Source organism: Rhinolophus sinicus, chromosome 18 (genome assembly GCF_057876585.1).
Source record: "Rhinolophus sinicus isolate RSI-liver-muscle chromosome 18, RSI-T2T, whole genome shotgun sequence".
NCBI classification, from domain to species: domain Eukaryota; kingdom Metazoa; phylum Chordata; class Mammalia; order Chiroptera; family Rhinolophidae; genus Rhinolophus; species Rhinolophus sinicus.
Genome location: NC_142518.1, coordinates 60,059,453 through 60,071,517, shown reverse-complemented (window position 1 = coordinate 60,071,517; position 12,065 = coordinate 60,059,453). Strand labels below are relative to the sequence as shown.

Below are 12,065 nucleotides of genomic sequence, written 5' to 3'. Positions count from 1 at the left end.
TGAGCCTTAACACTATTATCTACAATGGATTGAAACACATATGTTTAAAGTACATGATTTCATATATATATTAAACTTTCTTCTAACCAAGATCTAGTAAAAGGGACTATATTTACCCTCTTTTCTGAAACAAACAAAACAAAAACAAAAGATATGAAACACTGGTTTTCAAAACACTGAATATCAGACAACGATAGTGATCACAGAGAGACAGAAAACAAAGTGATTGCTGCAAATGTCCAAGCTTACTACCTTCAGTGAGTTTCCAGGCCATGTGCAGTGACGTAGAACCCAGGGGGATCCCATTGGCTTTCCTGAGTTTTCACGGAAGTTAGAGACTGGGGACACCAAGATGGCTAATTTCTACTAAGTGGGAATGAAGTCCTGGAGAGGAGAGAGGTGCATAGAGAGAGAATTCTGGACATATGTAGAGGACCCCTCCCTTGAGTATCCAGATGAATACTGATTATGCATGTAAGTAAATTACCCAAGTCTAGGGAAAGAACCACCTGATTAGACGGAACAGTGTCCAATGTTCACACATGATTGGGAACAGTATCTGTTCCCACCCGCTAGATTACAAAAAGCTCAAGATTTCAGGGCACTGTGTAGAGCAGGGGTGTCCAAACTGCAGCCCACGGGCCAACTGCAGCCCGTAATCCATTGTTAATTGGCCCACAGCAAATTCCAAAAATATATTTAGTTTACTTAAATAAACCAGGTGAGGCAATACGTACTTCACCTCGAGTGAGTGGCCCATCTGTTTGTGTATTTTACCGCATATGGCCCTTGGTAAAAAATGTTGAAAAAAGTTTGGACACCCCTGGTGTAGAGTATCAGAGGGTCATGCCATAATAATGAGGGATAATTAGCCTAGACTGAGCCTATTGTGGCCTGACCTAACAAATCTTAACAGCAAAATATGAAAGGATCAAAGTATTTCCAAGTAAATTAATTGTGTTCCAGAACAAAGTTCAAGAATATTTGTAGAAATCCAAAAAAAATAAAATAAAATAAAAAAAAATCCAGCACATAACAGGGTAAATTTCAAAATGCCCGACATTTGATCAAAGATTATTAGGCATGCAAACATGCATGAAAATATGACCTGTAATGAGTGGAAAAATAAATCAATTGAAACTGAGAACTGACCCTGATCTTAGAATTAGCAGACAAGGATATTAAAACAAGTTATTATACTTTATTCCATATAATTATGATAGTAAATAAAAAGCAGATATAAAAAGGAGACCCAAGTCAAACTTCTAAAGACAAATATTACAATGTCAGATGAAAAGTATACTGGATGGGATTAATGGTAGATTGCATATTGCAAAAGAAAATATTAATGAACCTGAAGGTATAGAGATAGAAACCATACAAAATAAAACAGACAGACAAAAAAAATGAGCAAAGAATCAGTGAGCTGTGGAACAACTTCAGATATTTGGAGTCTCTGAAGGAAAGGGATAGAGAGACAGAAAAATATCTAAGGAAATAATGGCTGGAGATTTTCCAAATTTGATAAAAATTATAAATCAGTAGATTCAGAATCTCAATGAAATGCAAACACAAGAAACAGGAAGAAAACTACATCATAACCACATGTTTCAACTCAGTGATAAAGAGAAAAGTCCTTTTCAAACAGCTAGAGGAAAGAGACACATGTACACAGAAACAAAGATGAGGTCAATAGCAGATTTTTCATTGCACACAAGTGAGAAGACACTGGAGAAACTGTACGCCGCGAAAATAACTTCCAAAAGTAAGGGAAAAATAGAGACCTTTTCAGACACAGAAAAGCTGAAAGAATTCATCACCAGCAAATCTGCATTACAAGAAATGATAAAGAGAGAGGAGAACCAAGATGGCGGAGTAGGTAAATGCTGTGCTTGCCTCATCCCGTGAACATATCAAAATTACAACAAATTTACAGAACAATCAACACAGAGAACTGTCTGAAGTCTAGCTGAAGAGACGTTGTATAACTAAGGATATAAAGAACAAGCCACATTAAGACTGGTAGGAGGATTGGAGACGCGAAATGGGCTGGTCCCACATCCACATGTGGTGGTTGAAAATCAGGAAGAGTATCTCAGCCACAGAGGTTCCCCACGAAGGAGAGAGGGACCCCAGCCCCGTATACCTGGCTCCCCAAGCAGGAGCAATGGTGCCAGGAAGAGGAGCCCCCACAACTTTTGGCTGTGAAAAGGTGAGGATTCTGACAATCCAGGTGGGATGGAAGGCTGTGGGAAACCTAGAAATCCTCTTAAAGGGCCTGTGCATAGATTCACTCATTCGCAGGCACTCACCTTGGGCTTCAGCAGAGGGATGGTGACTCTGGGGTCATCAGAGATATATTGGAAGAGATTCAGTTGTGTAACTTCGGGGTGAGGACTGGAGAACAGTCCCATTTTCCCTGTGTGAGACCTTTCTCTTGTGCAGCCGGAAGGCAGGAACCATCTTTCCTGTGTTGAGCCCGCCCCCTCTGGCCAAATCTGAATCTGATTGGCCTGGTGAGCTCGGCTACTCCACCCTTCTGACTCACTGAGACTCTGCCTCACCCAACTTGTTTACCGCAGGAGGCTGACTTTTGTGCACCTACCCCAGGCCCAATACTGGTGGCAGCTGTCCTTGGTTCACAATGTAGCCTCTGCCATGTGCATCCAGGTACAGTGCAGGCAGTGACCAAATGTGGCTCGCTTTCTATTTCCTACCAGGTAATCCGTGGCCAGTCATAGGCAGTGGCTGACCTGGGCCAGCACTGGAGCCCCTCCCAAGAGGCCCCAGAACCAATATACTTGGAGATTGGCTTCAGACCACATCACAGCATCATCCAATTAGCCCCACAATTCGCAAACACAAAGGGCAGTTTCAACAGGCACCAGAGCCTGCTGGGGGGAATCCTGCTCCATGGGCACAAAATATTCAAAGTGGGGAGAAAGCAGGACCTACAATCAAGGGCATTCTGCCCAGTACAGCTACCATTTAAAATCGAAGGACAGATGAAGAGCTTCCCAGACAAGAAAAAACAAAAGGAGTTCATCACCACCAACCTAGTACTACAAGGAATGTTAGAAGAACTTCTTGAAGACTTTAAGATGAAAAGAAAAATAAAAAGATCAAAAATATGATTAATAAAATGGCAATAACTACATATCTATCACCAATTAATTTCAATGTAAATGAATTAAATGTTCTGATCAAAAACATAGGGTGGGCTGAATGGATAAGAAAACAAAACCCTTACATATGCTGCCTACAAGAGACTCAGTTCAGATTGAAAGACACACACAGTCTGAAAGTAAAAGGATGGAAAAAGATGTTTCATGAAAATGGAAATAAAAAAAAAAAAAGGCTGGGGTAGCAATACTTATGCTACACAAAATAGACTTTAAAACAAAGTCTATAACAAGAGACAAAAAAGGACCCAGTAATCCCACTTTCTGATATTTATTTATCTGAAGATGCCCAAAATACTACTTTAACGGGACATATGCATCCATATGTTCATTGCAGTATTGTTTACAATGGCCAAGAGGTGGAGGCAGCCTGGGTGTCCATCGATAGAAAAATGGATGAAGAGGAAAGGGTACATATATACAATGGAATATTGCTTGGCCAGGGAAGAGAACGGGATCTTGCCATCTGCAGTGGCATGGGTGGACCTGGAGGGTACTGTGCTGAATGGAATATATCAGACTATGAAAGACAAATGCAGTGTGATTTCGCTTATATATAAAGAACAAAATAAACAAACAAAACAGAAACAGACTCATAGATACAGAGAACTTTTTAATGGTTGCCAGATGGGAGGGGGCTTTAGGGGGTGGGTGAAAAGGTGGAAGGGATTAAGAAGTACAAATTGGTAGTTACAAAATAGTCATGGGGATGTAAAGTGAAATATAGGGAATATAGTCAATTATATGGTAACAAGTATGTATAGTGCCGGGAGGTACTTCTTAAATTATATAAATGTCTAACCATTATGCTGTACACCTGAAATTAATATAAAATAATACTGAAGGTCCACTATAACTGAAAAATTAAAAAGGGGGGAAAGGTGAAGGGCAATAAGTGGTCCAAATTTCTAGGTATAAAACAAATAAGTCATGGGGATGTAATGTGCAGCATAAGGAATATAGTCAATAATTTTGTGTTAGCATATTACGGTGTTAGATGGTTGCTGGACTTATCATGGTGATCACTTCTTTAGGTACATAAATGTTGAATAACTATGGTGTACACCTGAAACTAATATAATATTGTGTGCTAACTATATTTTTAATAAAAATCTTTAAAATAAGATTAAAAAAAAGAAATTATAAAGGTAGTCTTTCAGGTAGAAGACAAATGATTACCAGAGAGAAACTGCATCTACAAAGGAGTGAAAAGAACTGGAAATGGTAACTATGTGGGTAAATATATGAGATTTTTAAATATTTAAATCTCCTTTTAAAAACATATTGATCATATTTGAATGATGGAAGAAAATTAAATTAATCATTCTAAAGAATGTTGAAAAAAGAAGAATCAAGCATTTATCCTGACTTTTCTTTTTTTTTTATGAACTGTACATCAGGTAACCAAATCATTGACAGGAAAAGTTTTCCTTAAAATAACTTCTTAAAAAATTTAGAATGATGCCAATTAATAAATGAAGTAATCATAGACTCACAATATCATCAATTTGAATCTCCTAATAAAATAATGAAAAGCTGATGGAAATTTTTATAATGCAGGGATCAGCTAACAACACCTGATTTCAATGATCAATCCTAACATGACTAAAAGAGAGAAAACTAGACATTATATGTTTTCTAACGTGATACAATAAAAAGGTTGAAGTACCACCTATTAGATATTAACAAACAAACAAAGCAAAACAAGCCTGAATCTGATGAAGCTTCTGTATTAAACCCTCAGTTTACAAGCAATATAGGACATAGGGGGACGTTTGTTTTTTTAATACCACAGGGCTGCAACTAGTAAAATACAGGATGTAAGGAACCAGTAAAATCCAGGATGTAAGGATTACTAGTAGGGCTGCAACTAGTAAAATCCAGGATGTAAGGAACAAGACAAAAAAAACCTGATTTCTTGAACAAATAAACTTCAAGGAAAAAAAGTGGGAAGGTAAAATTATAGACTAAAAGAGATTTGAGAGACATGTAAAACAAATGCAATGCTTCGATGGATTTGTTCGGATCTGGATTTAAATAACTATTAAAAAGAGTCTAAAACATTTGGGGAAATTTGAATAATGATGGTACATTTGGTAGCAAGTAATTTATTGATTATTTTAGTTGTAATAGTGGTATTAGATATTTTTTTTACAGAAAGTGTTCCTTTGTTTAGAGATACATACAGAAAATTTTAGGGGTAAATTGATATGATGGCTGGGATTTACTTCAAAATAAGTCAAGGAGGGAAAGGGTGAAATTACAGGTGAAACAGGATTGGCTATTACTTAATAATGGTTGAATCTGGGTGAGGTGTTTATAGGGGTTCATTATACTATACTTTTTTCTTTTGTACATGATTGAAATTTTCCATAATTAAAAAAAATACCCTGTTTAGTTTCAGCACTAGATCATAGGCTTCAGAGGGCAGTGAGTATAAGGAAATGAGCAGCAGGAAGACTAGTGTTCCAATACGAAATTTACTTCCCTTATAAACAATAAAGAGAAAATAAGAAATTCAAGAACAATGGCTTTAATAGCTAACTTAGCTTATTTTGAACAATTATGTGATGCATAGTCTATAAAGGATGATTTTTTAACACTTCAAGGCTTTGAAGATTCGTACAAGTTTACCTATGTGTAAATAACTACCTTAACCAATTCAGTTCTGAAATGTCATGAAGAATACTTCTAAGATTTAGGAATTGCAATAGTCAAATAGTATGATGGGATCTTAGCATCTATGATAAAAACAGAAGGCAAGCTTCTGATCTTTTGCCACACTATAATAAATTGGAAATCAGTGAAAATTTTACTGTTTTGAATTAAATGTATGCCTTCTCATCATGCTGCTTTTTTCCCTCTTCTGTCTTATTTAATGCTTTTTTCCTGATATTTCATTATAGATCTGGAATGTAATGCAGAATTGTGTAGGCTTCACAATATAGCACAAGAAACAGTGTGTTAGAAAACTAAAATCAATGGGGAAATATTAGTTAAATTTTAGCCTACTTACCCGAATCAATCCTTTCCAAAGCTGTTTCCATTTGGTCTCTCTGGTGCAAGTTAGTATTTGCTGAAATTAAAAACATAACAAACAGGAAATAGCTGTTAGTGTTTAAGCTATCTTAAATCTGAGTTAGTTAGCAGCCTGAACGTACCAGTCTGAATAATATGTAGCAGCAGGCAGTATTTGGCCTGGGAAGAGGAGGAGAGAAGAACACCAAAGCAGATGAGGAAAGTATATACCAGGCTGCCTTCATTCTAGCCACAGGGCCAAATAAACACATGAACAATGAAAATTTCAGTTTGGCCTCTCAACGGAAAACATTCGGATATTTCAAAGTCTTTGCAATTTTCACTTTGCAGGAAGATATTAGGTTTACTCAGCTATAGCAATATGATTCTATAAAGAAGTCCACGAGTCTATGATTTCATGCAATTTGTTTAGCTGTCATGCCATGTACCTAAGTGACAGTTTTTATCACTAGAAATTTCTGTGCCCATGAATATCTTTTGAAAGCAGTGAAGCATAGCTGGATTTTACAAAGAAGTAAATGGCCTCTATTTGAAAATAAAGCAAGAAAGAACACTGAAATGGCAGTCAAGACACTTGGAATTTTGCCTTAATTTTGGTACTTACCAGCTCTAGGATCCTGGGCAAGTCACTTCACCTCTTGACCCCAGTTAACACATTCTTAAAATAAACTAACTGAATTTATTAAATGCCTACTATAAGGGTGCAACATAGTAGCTAAGAGCATGTTTCTGAAATCACACTACCTAGGTCAGAATTCTGTACCCTTTCTTTATTAACTGTGTGTGTCAATGGACAAGGTACTTGAACTTCTCTGTGCTTTGGTATCTTCATCTATAAAGTGAGGATTGTTATAGCTCCTACCTCATAGAGTTGTAAGAATTAAAGGGAAACAGTGTATTTAAAGAATTTAGAACAGTGCGTAATATTCAATGACTATTATTATTTATTATTATTATTATTATTTGTTAACTAAGCATTGGGGATAGAATGGAGAACAAGAATGAAATAGTCTTTGTTCTTAGGGAGCATCCAGAAAAGAGGAGGAGGGGAAGAAATGACAAACATGAATAAAGCTATGATAGCAGAAGTACCGGCTGTGGAGAAACACAGCAAGAACTGCAGGTGGGTGTGGGGGAAGACTTAATGTAACTTGTAGGGGAGGCTTAAACTGTGAAACAAAGGAAAAATAAGGAGTAGCTAGTTAAGGAGGAATAGGATCCAGGTAAAGTAAACAGCATGTGCAACAGCTTGGGTCAATGATGCCTCTGGGCTAAGACATGGTATTTTCATGTAAATGTAATCAATAAAGTAATTACCATACATTAAAAATGTACCACAACTTCCTTTGTATCAAAACGCACTATTGGGGGGTGGCTGGTTAGCTCAGTTGGTTAGAGCGTGGTGTTAATAACACCAAGGCTGCCGGTTCAATCCCTGCATAGGCCACTGTGAGCTGCACCCTCCTTAAAACCAAAAAAATAAAAAACCAAAACACCATTAAGGGAGTTAAAAGGTAAGTGACCGAGTGGGAGAAGATACTTGTAGACATATATTTGTCTTAGGACTCATCCAGCATCTATAAAGAGTAGACAACTCAATAGAAAAATGAGCAAAAGACTTGACCAGCAGATAACTCATAAAAAAGCTAACCAAATGACCAATAAACATACAAAAAAGTGCTCAACTGCATTTGCCATTGGGACAACGTAAAGTTAAAACCATAATGCAGTACCACTACACATCCATGAGAATGGTTAAATTATTTTTTTAATCAAGTGCTCACAAGTTTGTGGAGAACCCTGGACTTTCATATACTGCTGGTGGGAATGTAAATTTGTACGAACATTTAGTGTATCTATTAAAGCTGAACATATGCATATTTTACGATTCTGCTAATTCACTCCAAGATATATACTCAATAGAAATGTGAACATATGTTCACCAAAAGACATCTACTGGAGTATTCCTAGCAACACTATGTGTAATAATTCAAAAACTGAAAATCTGAGTATCCATCAGCAGTAGAACAGATAAATAAATCTATCATGCTATGTTCACACAATGGGATGCTATACAGCAATGACGATGAATGATCTACCACTAAACCCCAAATTATGGATTCTCACAAACATAATGCTTATGGAAAAATGCAGACACACACAAAAATATATGATTCCATTTATGTAAAATATAAAACTGGAAAAAATTATTCTATGCTATTAGGAGTCAGGGCTAATGTTACTCTGAAGGAGAGGGCAATGACTTGAAGGGAATGCAAGGGTGACCGCTAGGTTGCTTGTAATATTTTGTCATCTGATGAGCATGATGGTAAAGCAATCTAAAAATCATACTTGAATCTTCCCATTTTAAAGTGGATGGACAATGTCTATTAATTAGAAACAGAATTCACATTCTTCTTGTAGATCTTTCACAATTAAGCGAAGAGATGATCATAGCCTTTCCAAGAGTTGCATGAATTTGCACTTCCCTCTCCCTTACGAATCTAGGATGATGATGTTTGCAAATCCAGAGTCGTAATTAAAACATAATAAAATGTTGAGGAACCCCTGGACATGTGTGTAATTTGCAATAATGAAACTAATAGAGCAAGGTGGCAGCTGACATGTCAGGTGCTATAAATATAGATTGGGCATTTTCTTTATGAATATAATTTTACATTCTATACATCTATTACTTGTATTAATTTAGGAAAGCATTAATGTTGGTGGCATTATCCTTCTTGTGACACTCAACTCATGTTCTTTGAAATATGAGTATCCACTATTGGATTCCACACCTCTCATCTTGCTCCCACCCCTCAGGCCACACTATGTACTCCCAACCACGGTTTACACAATTTCAAGTAGGGACAGGGGTCTCCTCATTTTCCAGGGGTTAAATGAGAGAATCATGTCAGATCTCTTATACTTTGAGGGGATGAGTCTCTTGGAAAAGCTTTTGTAGTTCATAAATTTTCAATCAAATAAAGAACCCAATGTAATAGACTGAATAATGTTCATCCAAAGATATCAGGTCCTAATCCTTGGAACCTAAGGATCTTGACATAGCAATATTATTCTGATTATCCAGATGGAGCAAAAATCCAATCACATGTGTCTTTAGAAGAGTGATACAGAGGTGAGAGAATGACAGAGACAAATAAGTGAAGGCCCTCTGAAGACAGGCAGAGATCAGAGTGATGCGTCCACAAGGCAAGGGACAGGAGGAATACCAGCACAGACAAGAAGTTGGAATTGGCAAAAAAATGGATACTCCCCTAGAATTTCCGGAAGGACTGCAGCATTGCTGACACACACCTTGATTTCAGATCAGTGAAATTGATTTGGACCTGTGGACTCCAAAACTGTGAGAGAATAAATTCCTACTGTTTTAAGCAGCCAAATTTGTGCTAATATGTTACAGCAGCCACAGGAAACCCAAATACCAACTTTCTCATAAAAAGGAAAATACATACATATATACCACATAATAAATGTGTGCACAAGAAAGAGATAGGCAGAAATTCAATATGGGTATATACCTTTCCTTTCTACCCTTTAGAAGAGTTGTTAGCTGGCCACAGAGATGAAGAGGTCCTATAGACCACCCACCTCCCTGATTCCCAATGCCTCATATCGTGCCAGCTATACGCCAAAGTTTGTTTTGAAGTAAATGAATGATCAGAAACAGTATTGTGTATTTCTCTGACATCTTTGGGCACATTAATCTCTAAATTAAGAAATCTCTAGCCTATGGTATTAAAAGTTTAGAAACAAAGCAAAGAAAAAAAAAAAGACCTTGCTAATTAAACTGTGATCTGAAAACCAACAGCATTGTCATCATCTGGGAGCTTGTCAGAACTACAGGATCCCAGGCCTTTTGCCTCATTGCATACGAGAGAGCAAGATCTGTTACCAGCAGCTCTATCGGAGCCATCCAAGGAAATTCGGCCCGGGTTCTCCTTTTTTTGCCGCGTCTGCTCAAACTGGCTTGGTCTGATCCAGAAATACGGCTTCAGTATGTGTCACCAGGATTTCTGTCAGTATGCGAAGGGTATAGGCTTCATTAAGTTGTACTAACTGAACTTCCATGAATGAGTCATTCAAGATATCTACCTTACTGCAGAAACAATGCTAGCTCTTTGTACATAAAATTAAAAAATTCTTCAATTAAAAACACAATGGGATTTATAGATGATGTAATACAGAATTGTACACCTGAAATCTATGTAATTTTACTAACAATTGTCACCCCAATAAAATTAATAAAATTAAATTTAAAAAAAATGTAAATATAGGATCTCAGGCTCCACCTGAGATCTGTCTTATAAGAAGATTCCCCTGATGATTCCTTTGTATATTAACATTTGAGAAGCACTGATCTATGAGCTAATCAAGGAAATCTGAACTGATTATTTGATAATATTATGAATTACTGTTAACTTTTTGGGAGTGTGAAAATGACACTGGGTTAAGAGAGTCCTTTTAGAGATAAATACTGAAATACTAATTGATAAAATTATATGATGTCTGGGGTTTACTTCAAATCATTCAGGGAGTGGAGCTAGGAAGTAGATGGGGGTATACAAAGAATAGTATGGCCATTAAATAATAATTGTTGAGGCTGAGTGATACTTACGTGGAGGTTCATTATACTATTGCCTCTAGTTTTGAATATGTTTGAAGTATTCCATAGTTGACTGTTTAAAAAATGTTTAGGTGTGGGGTGGGTTATTTTCTCCCCACAGATCTTATGTGTGTTCCCTGGTATTTTTTCCTAATAGAAACTGTCCAATAACTGAACTATAATTTAGATACAATTGATTCAGGAAAAAATACACAGTAGCAATCCCATATTTCTCTCTACTCCTACTGTAACCTATTAGCTGGGATGGAGAGTTTGGGAGCAGGGGCAACTACAAATGACCTCGGAGAATGTGCTCATATAGAATTCTGGAGAATTATGTGGCCATCCTGGACTTGGGTACAGAGCCTTTTCAATGCACAAAACACGTAATCTGAGCAGACAGTCTTTCAGACACTGTCTACAGCCAGAATGCTTGATTAGGGAGTGAAGAACCCTAACTGGATAGTCTTCATTATGGATGAAGGATGTGGAAAGGGATTTTCTGGTGTTCCTTTAAGGGATGGTGAGTGAAAAATCAAGTTAAGTAATAGCAAAAGGGATCTGTTTTGCTGGCATCAACTTAGCAGTATCACAAAGCAGTATTTGTTTTAGTGATAAATATTGTACATCTACCACTTCACAGACAGGAGTCTGAAAATGTGCTGCAGGTATCTTATTTAGCTCCATTCTACTCTTTGGGGTTTTCAACAATAATTACCGTGTTTCCCCGAAAATAAGACCAGGTCTTATATTAAGTTTTGCTCCAAAAGACGCATTAGGGCTTATGTTCAGGGTATGTCCTCCTGAAAAATCCTGTCCGGGCTTATTTTCCGGTTAGGTCTTACTTTTGGGGAAACGGTACTATTCATTTGTCTTACCTGTCTGCCGCTGCTACTACAGCAGGACAAACGCAGCAGCAGCTCCTGTGATGATCTGTCTCTGGGTGTCCTGAATTTCTACCCAGCTGCAGAAAAAGTTAAGTCTCCCTTTTGCTAGGCCACAATGCTGTCATCATTACTGAAGCTTCAATGCATCTTCCGGAAATAACTCTAAAACTAATTCAATTAAAATGAGTTTGCCTACAGAAAACCAGAAGATTCTATCCCTTTCCCATTTCCTGAATACCTTAGGCTTATTGAGAAGATGTAAATATTACCATTCTTTAAAAAGGATACTCAATACTTCTGTCTCCTCTGGACTCCCTGTTCTTGATAAAT

The 12,065-nt window shown here is 37.1% G+C and overlaps 1 pseudogene; it reads left to right on the top strand.

The window, feature by feature from the left end:
• Positions 1 to 2,167: 2,167 nt before the first annotated feature.
• Positions 2,168 to 10,301, top strand: LOC141569580 (small ribosomal subunit protein uS14 pseudogene; annotated as a pseudogene).
• The last annotated feature ends 1,764 nt before the right edge of the window (positions 10,302 to 12,065 follow it).